The sequence below is a fragment of the Salvelinus fontinalis genome, chromosome 28, assembly GCF_029448725.1.
Source record: "Salvelinus fontinalis isolate EN_2023a chromosome 28, ASM2944872v1, whole genome shotgun sequence".
Lineage (NCBI taxonomy): Eukaryota > Metazoa > Chordata > Actinopteri > Salmoniformes > Salmonidae > Salvelinus > Salvelinus fontinalis.
The window spans coordinates 17,625,595-17,638,225 of NC_074692.1; the positions used below are offsets into that span (position 1 = coordinate 17,625,595).

At 41.1% G+C, this 12,631-nt stretch overlaps 1 protein-coding gene across 4 annotated transcripts in view; it reads left to right on the forward strand.

The window, feature by feature from the left end:
• The window catches only part of LOC129826305 (EGF-like repeat and discoidin I-like domain-containing protein 3), a 283,677-nt gene that overhangs the window by 35,578 nt on the left and 235,468 nt on the right, over positions 1–12,631 (forward strand). The gene's annotated exons all lie outside the window — the stretch shown is intronic.

Sequence of the window (12,631 nt, forward strand, 5' to 3'; positions counted from 1 at the left end):
TTATTTGTACTATTTTCTACATTGTAGAAAAATAGTACAGACATCAAAACTATGAAATAACACATATGGAATCATGTAGTAAGCAAAAAAAGTCTTAAACAAATTCAAATATATTTTATTTTTGAGAATCTTCAAGTTGCCACTCTTTGCCTTGAGGACAGCTTTGCACACTCTTGGCATTCTCTCAACCAGCTTCACCTGGAATGCTTTTCCAACAGTCTTGAAGGAGTTCCCACATATGCTGAGCACTTGTTGACGGCTTTTCCTTCACTCTGCTGTCCAACTCATCCCAAACCATCTCAATATGGTTGAGGTCGGGGATTGTGGGGCCAGGTCATCTGATGCAGCACTCCATCACTCTCCTTCTTGGTTCAATAGCCCTTTCACAGCCTGGAGGTGTGTTGGGTCATTGTCCTGTTGAAAAACAAATGACAGTCCCACTAAGCCCAAACCAGATGGGATGGCGTATCACTTCAGAATGCTGTGGTAACCATGCTGGTTAACCTCTACAGAGTACCTAACCCGGATCCGGGAGCACCCCCCCCCCCCCCACACACTGATTAGCATCGCTAGCATAGCGTCACAATTAAATAGTAGCATCTAAATATCATTAAATCACAAGTCCAAGACACCCAATGAAAGACACAGATCTTGTGAATAAAACCACCATTTCAGATTTTTTAAATGTTTTACAGGGAAGACAAAATATGTAAATCTATTAGCTAAACACGTTAGCAAAAGACACCATTTTCTTACTCCAACAGTTTCTTACTCCATCAGGTGCTATCACCAATTCGGCTAAACTAAGATATTGATAGCCACAAACCAACAAACAAATTCATAAGATGACAGTCTGATAACATATTTATGGTATAGCATAGTTTTTTTTTTTTAAATGTGCATTTTTCAGGTATAAATCACAGTTCTACATTGCAGCTGCAATCTGATATAGTGCTGATGCAGCTAGAACAATTACAGAGACCAACGTTATATAACTAATTACTTGTCTTAAAACATTTCAGAAAAAATACACAGCGTACAGACATTGAAAGCCCAACATCTGGTGAATCCAAACAATATTTCAGATTTTTTAAATGTTTTATAGCGAAAACAAAATGTAGCGCTAAATTAGCATAACCAGGCCAGCCAGAACCAGCTGGACGCGCCCGACCAGTTCACATGCACGACAGATATATGAAATAACATCGTAAATTGGGTCTTACTATTGCTGGTCTTTCATCAGAATGTTGATCAAGGTGTCCTTAGTCCTGATGAGTCGTTCAATCCATTCACAATGGCAACTTCCCCTCTTCATTTAGCCTGGGTACTGGTCGACTGGCACGGTCCCTGTCCAAAGTTAAAAAACTCAAAGAACGGAACACGGCAAAACTCCCGAAAAAATTCTAATAATCTGATTAAACTATATTGAAAAAACATACATTACGGTGATATGGTCACATGTATCAAACAAACTTCGAGACGGAGATAGTTTTCATCCGTAACGTCAGCATAACAAAAGACAATGGCACCTCTGAAAACGCGCATCTCAGAAACCGGAAGTTGTCGGTCACGCTAAAGAAATAGGTCTTATTTCACGTCAGTACAAGATAAACAAAAAATTTCTCCTCTGACGTCTTCCAGACACCCAGAGGAAGAAGAAGGAAGTGTGTTTCGGGTCATAGGTCGCGTGACCATATATAGGCAGAGCTTTGAAGCGAGCATACACATCTTGCAATCTTCTTCTGGCTCAGGGAAAGTGCTGTGAAATGACCTGTGTTTGACTCAGAGACAAAATTGGAACGGTTTTAGAAACCATAGCTTGTTTTCTATCCAATGGCATATGGTTATATGCATATAGTAACAGCAATAATTGAATAAGAGGCAGTTTAATCTGTAGAGGCAATTATGCTAATGCGAAACAGCACCCCCTGTATTCTCAAGAAGTTAAGTGTGCCTTGAATTATAAATAAATCACAGACAGTGTCACCAGCAAAGCACCCCCACACCATAACACCTCCTTCTCCAAATTAAATCAAATAAAATCAAACCATGCTTTACAGTGGGAAGTACACATGCAGATATCATCCCTTCACCCACACCGTGTCTTACAAAGACACAGCGGTTGAGGTAACTCTGGGTCTTCCATTCCTGGCGGTCCTCATGAGAGCCAGTTTCAGCATAGCGCTTGATGTAGAAAATAGTAACAATAAAGAAAAACGCTTGAATGTGTAGGTGATCTAAAACATTTGACCGGTAGTGTATCTCATAAACCATCATGGCTCCGTACTTTGTTGGTGGTTATGGATTGAAGGCTTGCGTTGTGCGCCTGTCAGTATGGTGTCAATGGTTGCATATTTAACGGTTTCGCAAGTGGCGAGGTGTGCTCTCTGTTTAAATTGTTAAGTTGGTGTCCCGTCTGGCGTGTGGCCGCTTGTCTCCTTGACTTCTGCTGTGCCCGCCCTTCCCCATCACCCCTAGATGCTCTCCTCATGGCAGTGAGACCCTTAATCCCAATTTACATGCTTCAGTCATCTGTACATGCCCATCCTAGAGATATAACATTTTCTTGCAAATTTCCCTCTCTCCTGCTGTATTTTGTGCTGCCTCTTTTGTGCCTCCTTGCATCCCTCTCATTCACGCCATCTCTCTCTCTCCCTCCCATGTGTATGTGCTTAATGTTTATATACACATATGGCTAAAAGTCATGAAAAATGTAAATGTGTGAAGCTAGGTCTTTGACAAAACCACATGTTAATTAGAAGGCAACTACTGTGACTTTTTAGAGAAGTGGAGAGCAGCAGCTGACTGGCATTTGCATATTATAACAGCTTTTACAAGACATGTTTGCAATCAATGCAATATTGCCTTTTCTCTGTTCTCTATTCATGTGGAATATTCTGCAAAGTGCATTTGGAAACACAATAAATCCATTGTGGAAAGTATTTTCAGAATACTGCTGAACAGCACAATAGCTACTGTATGACATTTGGAGTCTGCCTTGTCCTTAACTCTCTGGGGAAGCTCTGTAGCATCTGACAGATTCAAATCAGATCAAATTGTGAAATGCTTACTTACGAGCCCCTAACCAACAGTGCATTTTACAAAAAATACGGACAAGAATAAGTGATAAAAGTAATAAGTAATTAAAGTGCAGCAGTAAAACATAACAATATATAGAGGGGGGTGCTGGTACAGAGTCAATGTGCAGGGGCACTGGTTAGTTGAGGTAGTATGTACATGTAGGTAGAGTTTTTAAAGTGACTATGCATAGATGACAGCAGAGAGTGGCAGGGGTGTGGAGGCGTGGGGGAGGGCAATACAAATAGTCTGGGTAGCCGTGTGCCTAGATGTTCAGGAGTCTTATGGCTTGGGGGTAGAAGCTATTTAGAAGCCGCTTGGACCTAGACTTGGTGCTCTGGTTCCGCTTGCCATGTGGTAGTAGAGAGAACAGTCTATGACTAGGGTGGCTGGAGTCTTTGACAATTTTAAGGGCCTTCCTCTGACACCGCCTGGTATAGAGCTCCTGGATGGCAGGAAGCTTGGCCCCAGTGATGTACTGGGCCATTCGCATTACCCTCTGTAGTGCCTTGCAGTCGGAGGCCGAGCAGTCGCCATACCAGTCAGTGATGCAACCAGTCAGGATGCTCTCGATGGTGCAGCTGTAGAACATTTTGAGGATCTGAGGACCCATGCCAAATCTTTTCAGTCTCCTGAGGGGGAATAGGTTTTGTCGTGCCCGCTTCACGACGGTCTTGGTGTCCTTGGACCATGTTAGTTTGTTGGTGATGTGGACACCAAGGAACATGAAGCGCTCAACCTGCTCCACTGCAGCCCCGTCGATGAGAATGGGGGCATGCTCGGTCCTCTTTTTCCTGTAGTCCACAATCATCTCCTTTGTCTTGATCACGTTGAGGGAGAGGTTGTTGTCCTGGCACCACACGGCCAGGCCTCTGACTTCCTCCCTATAGGCTGTCTCGTTGTTGTCGGTGATCAGGCCTACCACTGTTGTGTCATCGGCAAATGTTATGATGGTATTGGAGTCGTGCCTGGCTGTGCAGTCATGAGTGAACAGGGAGATTCTTAGCTCTGCCTGGAATAAATGTGAGCTTTGAGACCTTGACATGTCATCCACATAACAGATGGGCTTGTAGGAGACTGTATTTGATGCACAAGAACAAAAACTTAAGAATGATATGTTAAAACACCGTGGGGGTGAATAAGCTCTGCTGTGCCTGTAACAAAAGATCTCCAAATCCCCTTAGTGTGCATGTATATTTGTCAACTGGCATTTGTCATCTGTAATTTTCTTTCTAAATTTACAACGATTTGAAATGATTCAATCACGAAATGGATGTATCCCATTGCATTAAATGATGCGTCAACTTCTGTTTGAATTCATCTCTAATACTATGCTTACACCATGAGGTAGCACAGCCACAACACATTGAATGTGGATACAAACACAATTGTTTTATTGCTATGTGTAGATGGGATGTTCCTCATTAAATTCACCTCAGGTAACTTTGCAAGCAGCTGCTCCAACATGATCTTTATGTGGAACGGACAGTGTTATTGAGCACCTCCAAGCTGACACGCGATTGGTTTCTCACGGAGACACTTCAAAGCAGATGTCGAAAACGTATTGATTGAAAGTAGAAGACCGATCTTTCACAATCAGGAAGTGGATGTGTGGCTATTGGCCTGAGATGAAATGGTGAAAGCATTCTTCTAGTCTGTCACAGAAATGTTTTTTCTTTGACCTTTTCTTATGCTCAGAACACCAATTTGACGCTCAATTTTACATTTGGTCTTTGGACACATTTGAAAATGTTATTTTTACTTGCAAATCATTATAATTCGGTTGCAAGATGTTTAAAAGACATGTAATGCATCCCTAATATGAGGCAGATGAGTAGTAAGTAACAGAGACTCAAAGCTCATTCTTAAGAGTGCAGTATGTTCATTATTTTACTAATGCCGCATGTCAACGTAGCAGCTAGTGGTTTCTAGATGGCTTTACCCATCACTTCCACAGTGCTGACAAGACTGGAAAATGGAAAGGATGAAGACAGGACTAGAGAAAGAAACAGAGGGCCATTGTTTCTTATTCTACTGGGTACAGCGAGGAAGCATCAAACAACCTTGCGTGTGTGAATGAGTGTGTGCAGGCGTGTAACTTGTGGGGGGGACAGCGGGGTCATGACCTTCCCCTATATTAGAGACAGACTAATTTGACCCCCTCAATAACAGACCGTGATGAACTTGTTGGATTGGAAATCATTTCCCCACCGTAGCTACTGGCTTTCTGTGTTTTTAACAGTACACAGTACTACTAATTCATAATTTTATGATTGGATCCCCCCCAGCCACAAATTATGCTTTTGGTTTGGCACGTTACTCAGAGGCAGTGGCTTGTGAAGTAAAAGTTGTGCATGGCTTGTAAGGAGACGGAGCAATAGCTCCTATCTTTCTCTCTCCCGCCTCTCTTTTTAGCAAATTCTTCATTCCGTGAGATATTGTAAAAACTAAGAAGTACAGTCACATTTAACATGGTAAATTCATCATCATAAATAAGAATTATGTAAAAAATAATATTTTTCTAATTGGTAAAGTTTCTATTGCGAAGTGAAAAGATGTGCATCTCACGTGAGCACTATTTCTCAAAACAAGTGGTATTGGTAATGGTTATATTGGGCTCAATTTTGTAAGTCCAAAGACAATGTTGGTAGTATTTTAAACTTTAATTCAACATGTTTTCTAATAGGTGAAATAATTAGAGAAGGGCTGTTTCTCTGAACCTCAGAGGCTCAACCAAGCCTGTTTCTCTCCCCAAACAGAGACAGCAGCATTCACCTATCCTTATGTACAGTATGTTTAGAAAACATATCATGTTATTGCTCACTCCTCATGCTAATGCTTAAAGCACTCCTCATGTTAATAGTCACCCTAAGAATACTTCCAGAACCACATTTATGATTTATTTTAGTTGAGAAGATCAACATAAAACATTGACAGAGATGCATAGAAGTAAGCTGGTTTATTCATCCTTTGTGATTTTATTCTTCTTGATTTCAATATGGAAGAGAAACCAGGTACTGGTGTTTGTATGGACTGTTTCTGGATGAATTAAAGGTATTCTTATACCATATTTTTGTTAAAAAATAGAAGCAGTTCATTGAATTCATTCCCCATGATGAAAGGCGGGGCATGACTGAAAACATTTGTGAGGCACTGATCTAGCTAATGTTTAGCATAAATACAGATGGGCAACCCATAGCTTATTGTATGCTGCATCAGCTGGGATACAGGTGTTAATGCTTATTGCTAAATAACACACCATCCTTATAATATGGACTATTATGTCGTTCATGTTGCTCAATTTTGCAACGGAAAATGATACTGTAATGGTCTCACCATCATTTTATCGCAATTCATTTTGGAGTAGAAAAGTCACTAAGGCTGCGTTCATTATGAAGAAAGGTAATGCAACGTTCAACTAAACAGGAACAGAGCTGTTCTGAGTGGCCAGTTGAAAAACTGGGAGGGGTTAGGTTGTGGGTTCAAAATGCACCGCTGCCCTTCAAGCTTCAAGCCACACCCACCAAACTCATTCCAACAACGAGCGTGACAGAAGATCCCACCACAAACGGACCAAGCAGCGTGGCCAGGAGGAGCAGACATCCTGGACATGGGAGGATGTATTGGACGGTAAGGGATCCTGGACGTGGGAGGAGATCCAGGCCGGAAAGTTGAAACTGGAGCAGCAGAAGGGCATCTGGGAATCTTGGGGTTGTCCGAGAATTTATAGCACAGCTTTTCATTATTCTTGGTTGGGGTCTGAGCAGATTATTTGTTGCGATTGCAAATGTAATAAAATTGTGGTCCGATAGTCCAGGATTATGAGGAACAACATTAAGATCCACAATATGTATTCCACAGGACATAACTAGGTCCAGAGTATGTCTGTGGCAGTGAGTAGGTCCAGAGACATGTTGGACAAAACTCAATGAGTCGATGATGGCTCCGAAAGCCTTTTGGAGTGGGTCTGTGGACTTTTCCATGTGAATATTAAAGTCACAAAACATTTGAATATTATCTGTCATGACTACAAGGTCCGATAGGAATTCAGGGAACTCAGTGAGGAACGCTGTATACGGCCCAGGAGGCCTGTAAACAGTAGCTATAAAAAGGGATTGAGTAGGCTGCATAGATTTCATGACTAGAAGCTCAAAAGACGAAAATGCTGTCATTTTTGTAAATGTACATTTGCTATCATAAATGTTAGCAACACCTCTGCCTTTGCAGGATGCACTGGGATATGGTCACTTCTGTAACCTGGAGGAGAGGCCTCATTTAACACAGTAAGTTCATCAGGTTTAAGCCAAGTTTCAGTCAGGCCAATCACATCAAGATTATGATCAGTGATTAGTTTGTTGACTATAACTGCATTGGAAGTGAAGGATCTAACATTACGTAGCCCTATGTTGAGATATCACAACCTCTTTCAATAATGACAGGAATGGAGGTCTTTATTCCAGTGAGATTGCTAAGGCGAACACCACCATGTTTAGTTTTGCCCATCCTAGATCGAGTGACAGACACGGCCTCAATGGGGAGAGCTGACTTGAATACACTGACTATGCTAGTGGCAGACTCCACTAAGCTGGCGGGCTGGCTAACAGCCTGCTGCCTGTCCTGCACCCTATCTCATTGTGGAGCTAGAGGTGTTAGAACCCTGTCTATGTTCATAGATAAGATGAGAGCACCCCTGCAGCTAGGATGGAGTCCGTCACTCCTCGGCAGGCCAGGCTAGGTCCTGTTTGTGGGTGAGTCCCAGAAAGAGGGCCAATTATCTACGGAGAGGCAGAAAATAGTGTTCAACCAGCGATTGTGTTGTGCGACTCTGCTGTAGAGCTCATCACTCCCCCTAACTGGGAGGGGGCTAGAGACAATTACTCATTGACAACACACCTTTCTAGCTGATTTACACGCTAAAGCTATGTTGCACTTGGTGACCTCTGACAGTTTCATCCTAAAATCATTGGTGCCGATGTGGATAACACTATCCCTATACTTTCTACATTCACCAGTTTTAGCCTTAGCCAGCACCATCTTCAGGTTAGCCTTAACGTTGGTAGCCCTGCCCCCTGGTAAACAGTGTATGATCGCTGGTACATTCTTTTTAAGTCTAATACTGCGGGTAATAGAGTAACCAATGACTAGGGTTTTCAATTTGTCAGAGCTAATGGTGGGAGGCTTCGGCGTTTCAGACCCCGTAATGGGTGAAGGAGAGACCAGAGAAGGCTCAGTCTCTGACTCCAACTCGCTGCCTAATAGGTGAAACCGGTTGAAAGTTTCTGTCGGCTGAATGACTGACACCGGTTAAGCATTCCTACAGCATTTCCTTCCAGAAGCCATTAGAAATTGCCCGGCTGCGGGGACTGTGCAAGGGGATTTATACTAATATCTGTACTTATTGGTGGCACAGACACTGTTTCATCCTACACGTAAAGTACCCTTGCCTAACGATTGTGTCTGAATCTGGGCTTGCAGCACGCCTATCCTCACCATAAGGCGATCGTTCTCCTGTATGTTATGAGTACAGCGACTGCAACTAGAAGGCATAATGTTAATGTTACTACTTAGCTTCGGCTGGTGGAGGTTGTGTAGAACCATGTCCAGATAAAAAGTTGAATGTTGGGTGAAAAAGTTGAATGAATAAACTAGGCTCGTGATTTAACAATTGTATTTGTATTTAAAGTTTGTATACACGTTTGTTATTAAGGCACAAGAAAGTGGTCCTAAAAAAAGTTGACCTTCTAATGGCGCTCCTGTGAAGTAGTGACCCGATAGGTTTCTAAAAAAACAAGCCAAATCACAAAAAAGTGTCTGAACCCCTTTTATAAAACATCATTTACAGAAAGAATATTTACTTCAGAAATCAGAAAATTCCCTTTTAAAGGGCAAAGACAAATATGGCGTAATGCGTTGGCACCCAGGTGCTAACGTGTCTCTCTCCTCAGTGAATGAATAACATCAATGGATGAATCGGCAATAGAAACCAGAAAGAAACTGATAATTGTGCACATGACTTCAATTTAATTTCAGTGAACTGAATCATGAGAATGAAGAGGGTGAAAGAGGGTCACTGAATTGTAAGAATTGTGGCAGCAGCACGTCCTGCTCTTGCACTTGCCCATGCACACACCAGCTCACACCCGGAGAAATACACCTCTTTTTCCATTCTACTTTGTCAGAAGAAGATGTAACTGGACTGTATTACTTACTATAACTCTAGTACTAATCAAATCAACAAATCAAATGTATTACACTGTTTTTATTATAAGATAAATTAAAATTGGCGAGACCTACGTGTTGTCGTGTGCCTTTGCAGAATAATGCAAAACATATCCCTGACTAACTTTTCATGGATATATTTTCATGAATATTTCCATTTGTTTATGCATTATTTTCAAAGACATACCTTTATGCAATGCATTCTTTACAATTGGTTATGCACTGTTTATTAAACATATTTATCAAACGTTGGTGCTTACCTTTACTGCAAATCCTTTGACCTCTATTATTAATCGAATCTACAAATAAAATGTGTCAAATGTCTTGCACGGCAGTGAACACTATTCATAATAAGTGTTACCATGGAGAAATTCGGACCTCTCTGAAATGAAATTAGATGGCTCTCCCTTCAGCAAAATATATTTTAACTAAACCTTCCATGAATGCTTGAAAGAAAACAAGTTAGCCTCCCCTGTACCCAAAATAATATACTAAACAAAAATATAATGTTTCATGAGCTGAAATAAAAGATCTGAGAAATGTTCCATGATCTCAAATGTGGTTCACCATTTTTTTTACATCCCTTTTAGTGAAAAATGTTCCTTTGCCAAGATAATCCATCCACCTGACAGGTGTGGCATATCAAGACGCTTAAACAGCACCTTGTGCTGGGAACAATAAAAGGCCACTCTAAAATGTGCACACAACACAATGCGGCAGATGTCTCAAGTTTTGAGGGAGTGCGCAATTGGGATGCTGACTGAAGGAATGTCCACTGTTGCCAGAGAATGCAATTTGAATGCACAAAGATACCGAGACAAGATGCTGAGGCCCATTGTCATGCCTTTCAACTACCGTCATCACCTAATGTTTCAGCATGATAATGCACAGCCCCATGTCGTAAGGAACTTCTCACAATTCCTTGAAGCTGTAAATGTCCCAGTTCTTTCCATGGCTTGCATACTCACCAGTAATGTCACCAATTGAGCGTGTTTGGGATGCTCTCGGTCAACATGTACGACAGCGTGTTCCAGTTCCCACCAATATCCAACAACTTCACACAGCCATTGAAGTGGAGTGGAACAACATTCCACAGGCCACAATCAACAGCCTGATCAACTTTATGCGAAGGAGATGTGTCACGCTGCATGAGGCAAATGGTGGTCACACAAGATCCACGCACCTATCTTTAAAAAAAAGTTATCTGTATTCCCAGTCATGTAAAATCCAAAGATGAGGGCCTAATGAAGGTATTTCAATTCCCTGATTTCTTTATGAACAGCAACTCAGTTAAATCTTTGAAATTGTTGCATGTTGCGTTAATACAAAAATTGTTCAGCATAATTAAAACAAAGTGGATAGCAGAGAACATGTCTACCGTTTAGCCTCACTTCTTGAACAGACCAGAGCCTTAGTTTTAGAAACTGTTCTTTGTCCTGTAACCATTATATGGCAACGCAGGAATTTTAATAGAGTACAGGGCTGCGGGCCAGAAGGTTGTGGGTTTGCAGACCATCGTGGATAAGAGTAGAGTGGAAAGATCTCCTCGTGACACAGAAAAAAAATTAGGCCTTAACTGCTGGCTACTCTTCTTCCATGGCTGAACCTTTAATGCATTGGGTTAAATCAGGGTCACATAGTGTTTCTTGGTAGTCTCAAACAAATCTACTTTCAAACAAAAGTTTACACCTCACACACATGGTTATGAGCTTAAAAGAAGTCACCTTTACCATGTAAGATATAGATGCGACCCAGTCATTCATTTTAAATGTTCCGTTGACATACTGCCTTGCAAAGTTCTTATCCCTTGCTTGCTAGATAGCCAACTACAGCTAACTTACAGTCATGTCAAACAGTGCAGCCAGAATGACAACAGTAGCTGCAATTGCATTTGTTTAAGCTGTTTTCTAGTGACATTTATTTGGATACAACCATAACAATGAGCTAATGAGGCACAATTTCACCTGGCATTGAAAATGTGCTCTCTTCTCCGGGAACTGTTGTTCAGAGGAGCTAGCCAACAACAAAGCTAACACAATGACTTCAAACTGACACTGGAAAGACTGCAAACTAGCTGCACTTTGTTACATTTGATATTTTTTCAATTTACATTTCTTTGAGTATATCCATAAAGGTGATGCAAGGTGATTCATGATTTTGACTGGCTGAGAAACACTGCCTGCCTGTCTGTCTTGTGTCAACTCCCAACACGTTCATTCCTATGGGACAGCTGGAGATCGAATTTGAATATTGAAGCAATGTTACAACAGACAGCAAGGTTAATACAAATCTCTGCTGTTGAAAGCTAAATGTTAGTCTAAAAGAAATGTGAGATAATGTCTAGATGCTTTTCATAGTGGAGATCAAGTTTATAAATTGCCTGTCTGTGCTGATGAGACAGTGGATTGCACAGTCAGATGGAATAGAGTAAATAGGCATTGTAACGTCCTCGATTTAGCCGGTGGATTCAGGATTAGAACTACCCTTTGTATAAACTCTGATAAATACATCATGGGCAAGAAACATATTACAATTTTATTAAATCAATTATAGGTGTAGCAAGCTATTAAAGTTGACCTCCGGTGCTCCTTGTCATCTTTGTGCTCACCTTCTCAAACTGAACAGAACATAGGCTATAGGCTAAATATTTTCGGAAGAAGCCTTTGACTCTCCTCCTGAACTGCCACTGTAGGTCTACAGAGCACAGCCATTGGTTAGGTAGCATACACAAACGTTTTTGATCAGCAAGAGCAGAGCAGGCTGGGGCTCAGGGTTGGAATATCCATTGCAGTGTGTAATGCCGCATAGTTTTATTTACATCATCCCATCTTAGAAATACTGTAAATAGATGTATTTATTTTTTCGTGCCCGTGGTTAGGCTGGTAGTTAAGAGTAACATGTTCTATGTTGTGTGGATAGTGGAGATGATTTATTCATTTGTAGAACAACATGATTATACTCAACAGTGAACCATTATATTTTCTTACAGGACTACAAGGCCAATAGGCCTACGGTGGCATATTGTACTTTTTTTAAGAAACAATGTCTGAACTGGGAAGAAATGTGATAAGGAGAGAAATATCTTATTATCTGGATGTTGTTATCTTAACCAAAGAAAACGATGCAAAGTGCTATCTTTTATGATAACATTTTAATTGTCTGTCACTGTTGCTGAATTTCATGTGGTATTCATTAAAAGTTGGTCTTCAATCACTTTATTTTCACAGAAGAGTAACCTCGATGTAGGCATAATTTGACTTAGTAATTGTCTGCAATTACAAAAACTACTGTAAATCATCGTAATTGACTTAGGCTACATTTTCAGACGAATAAG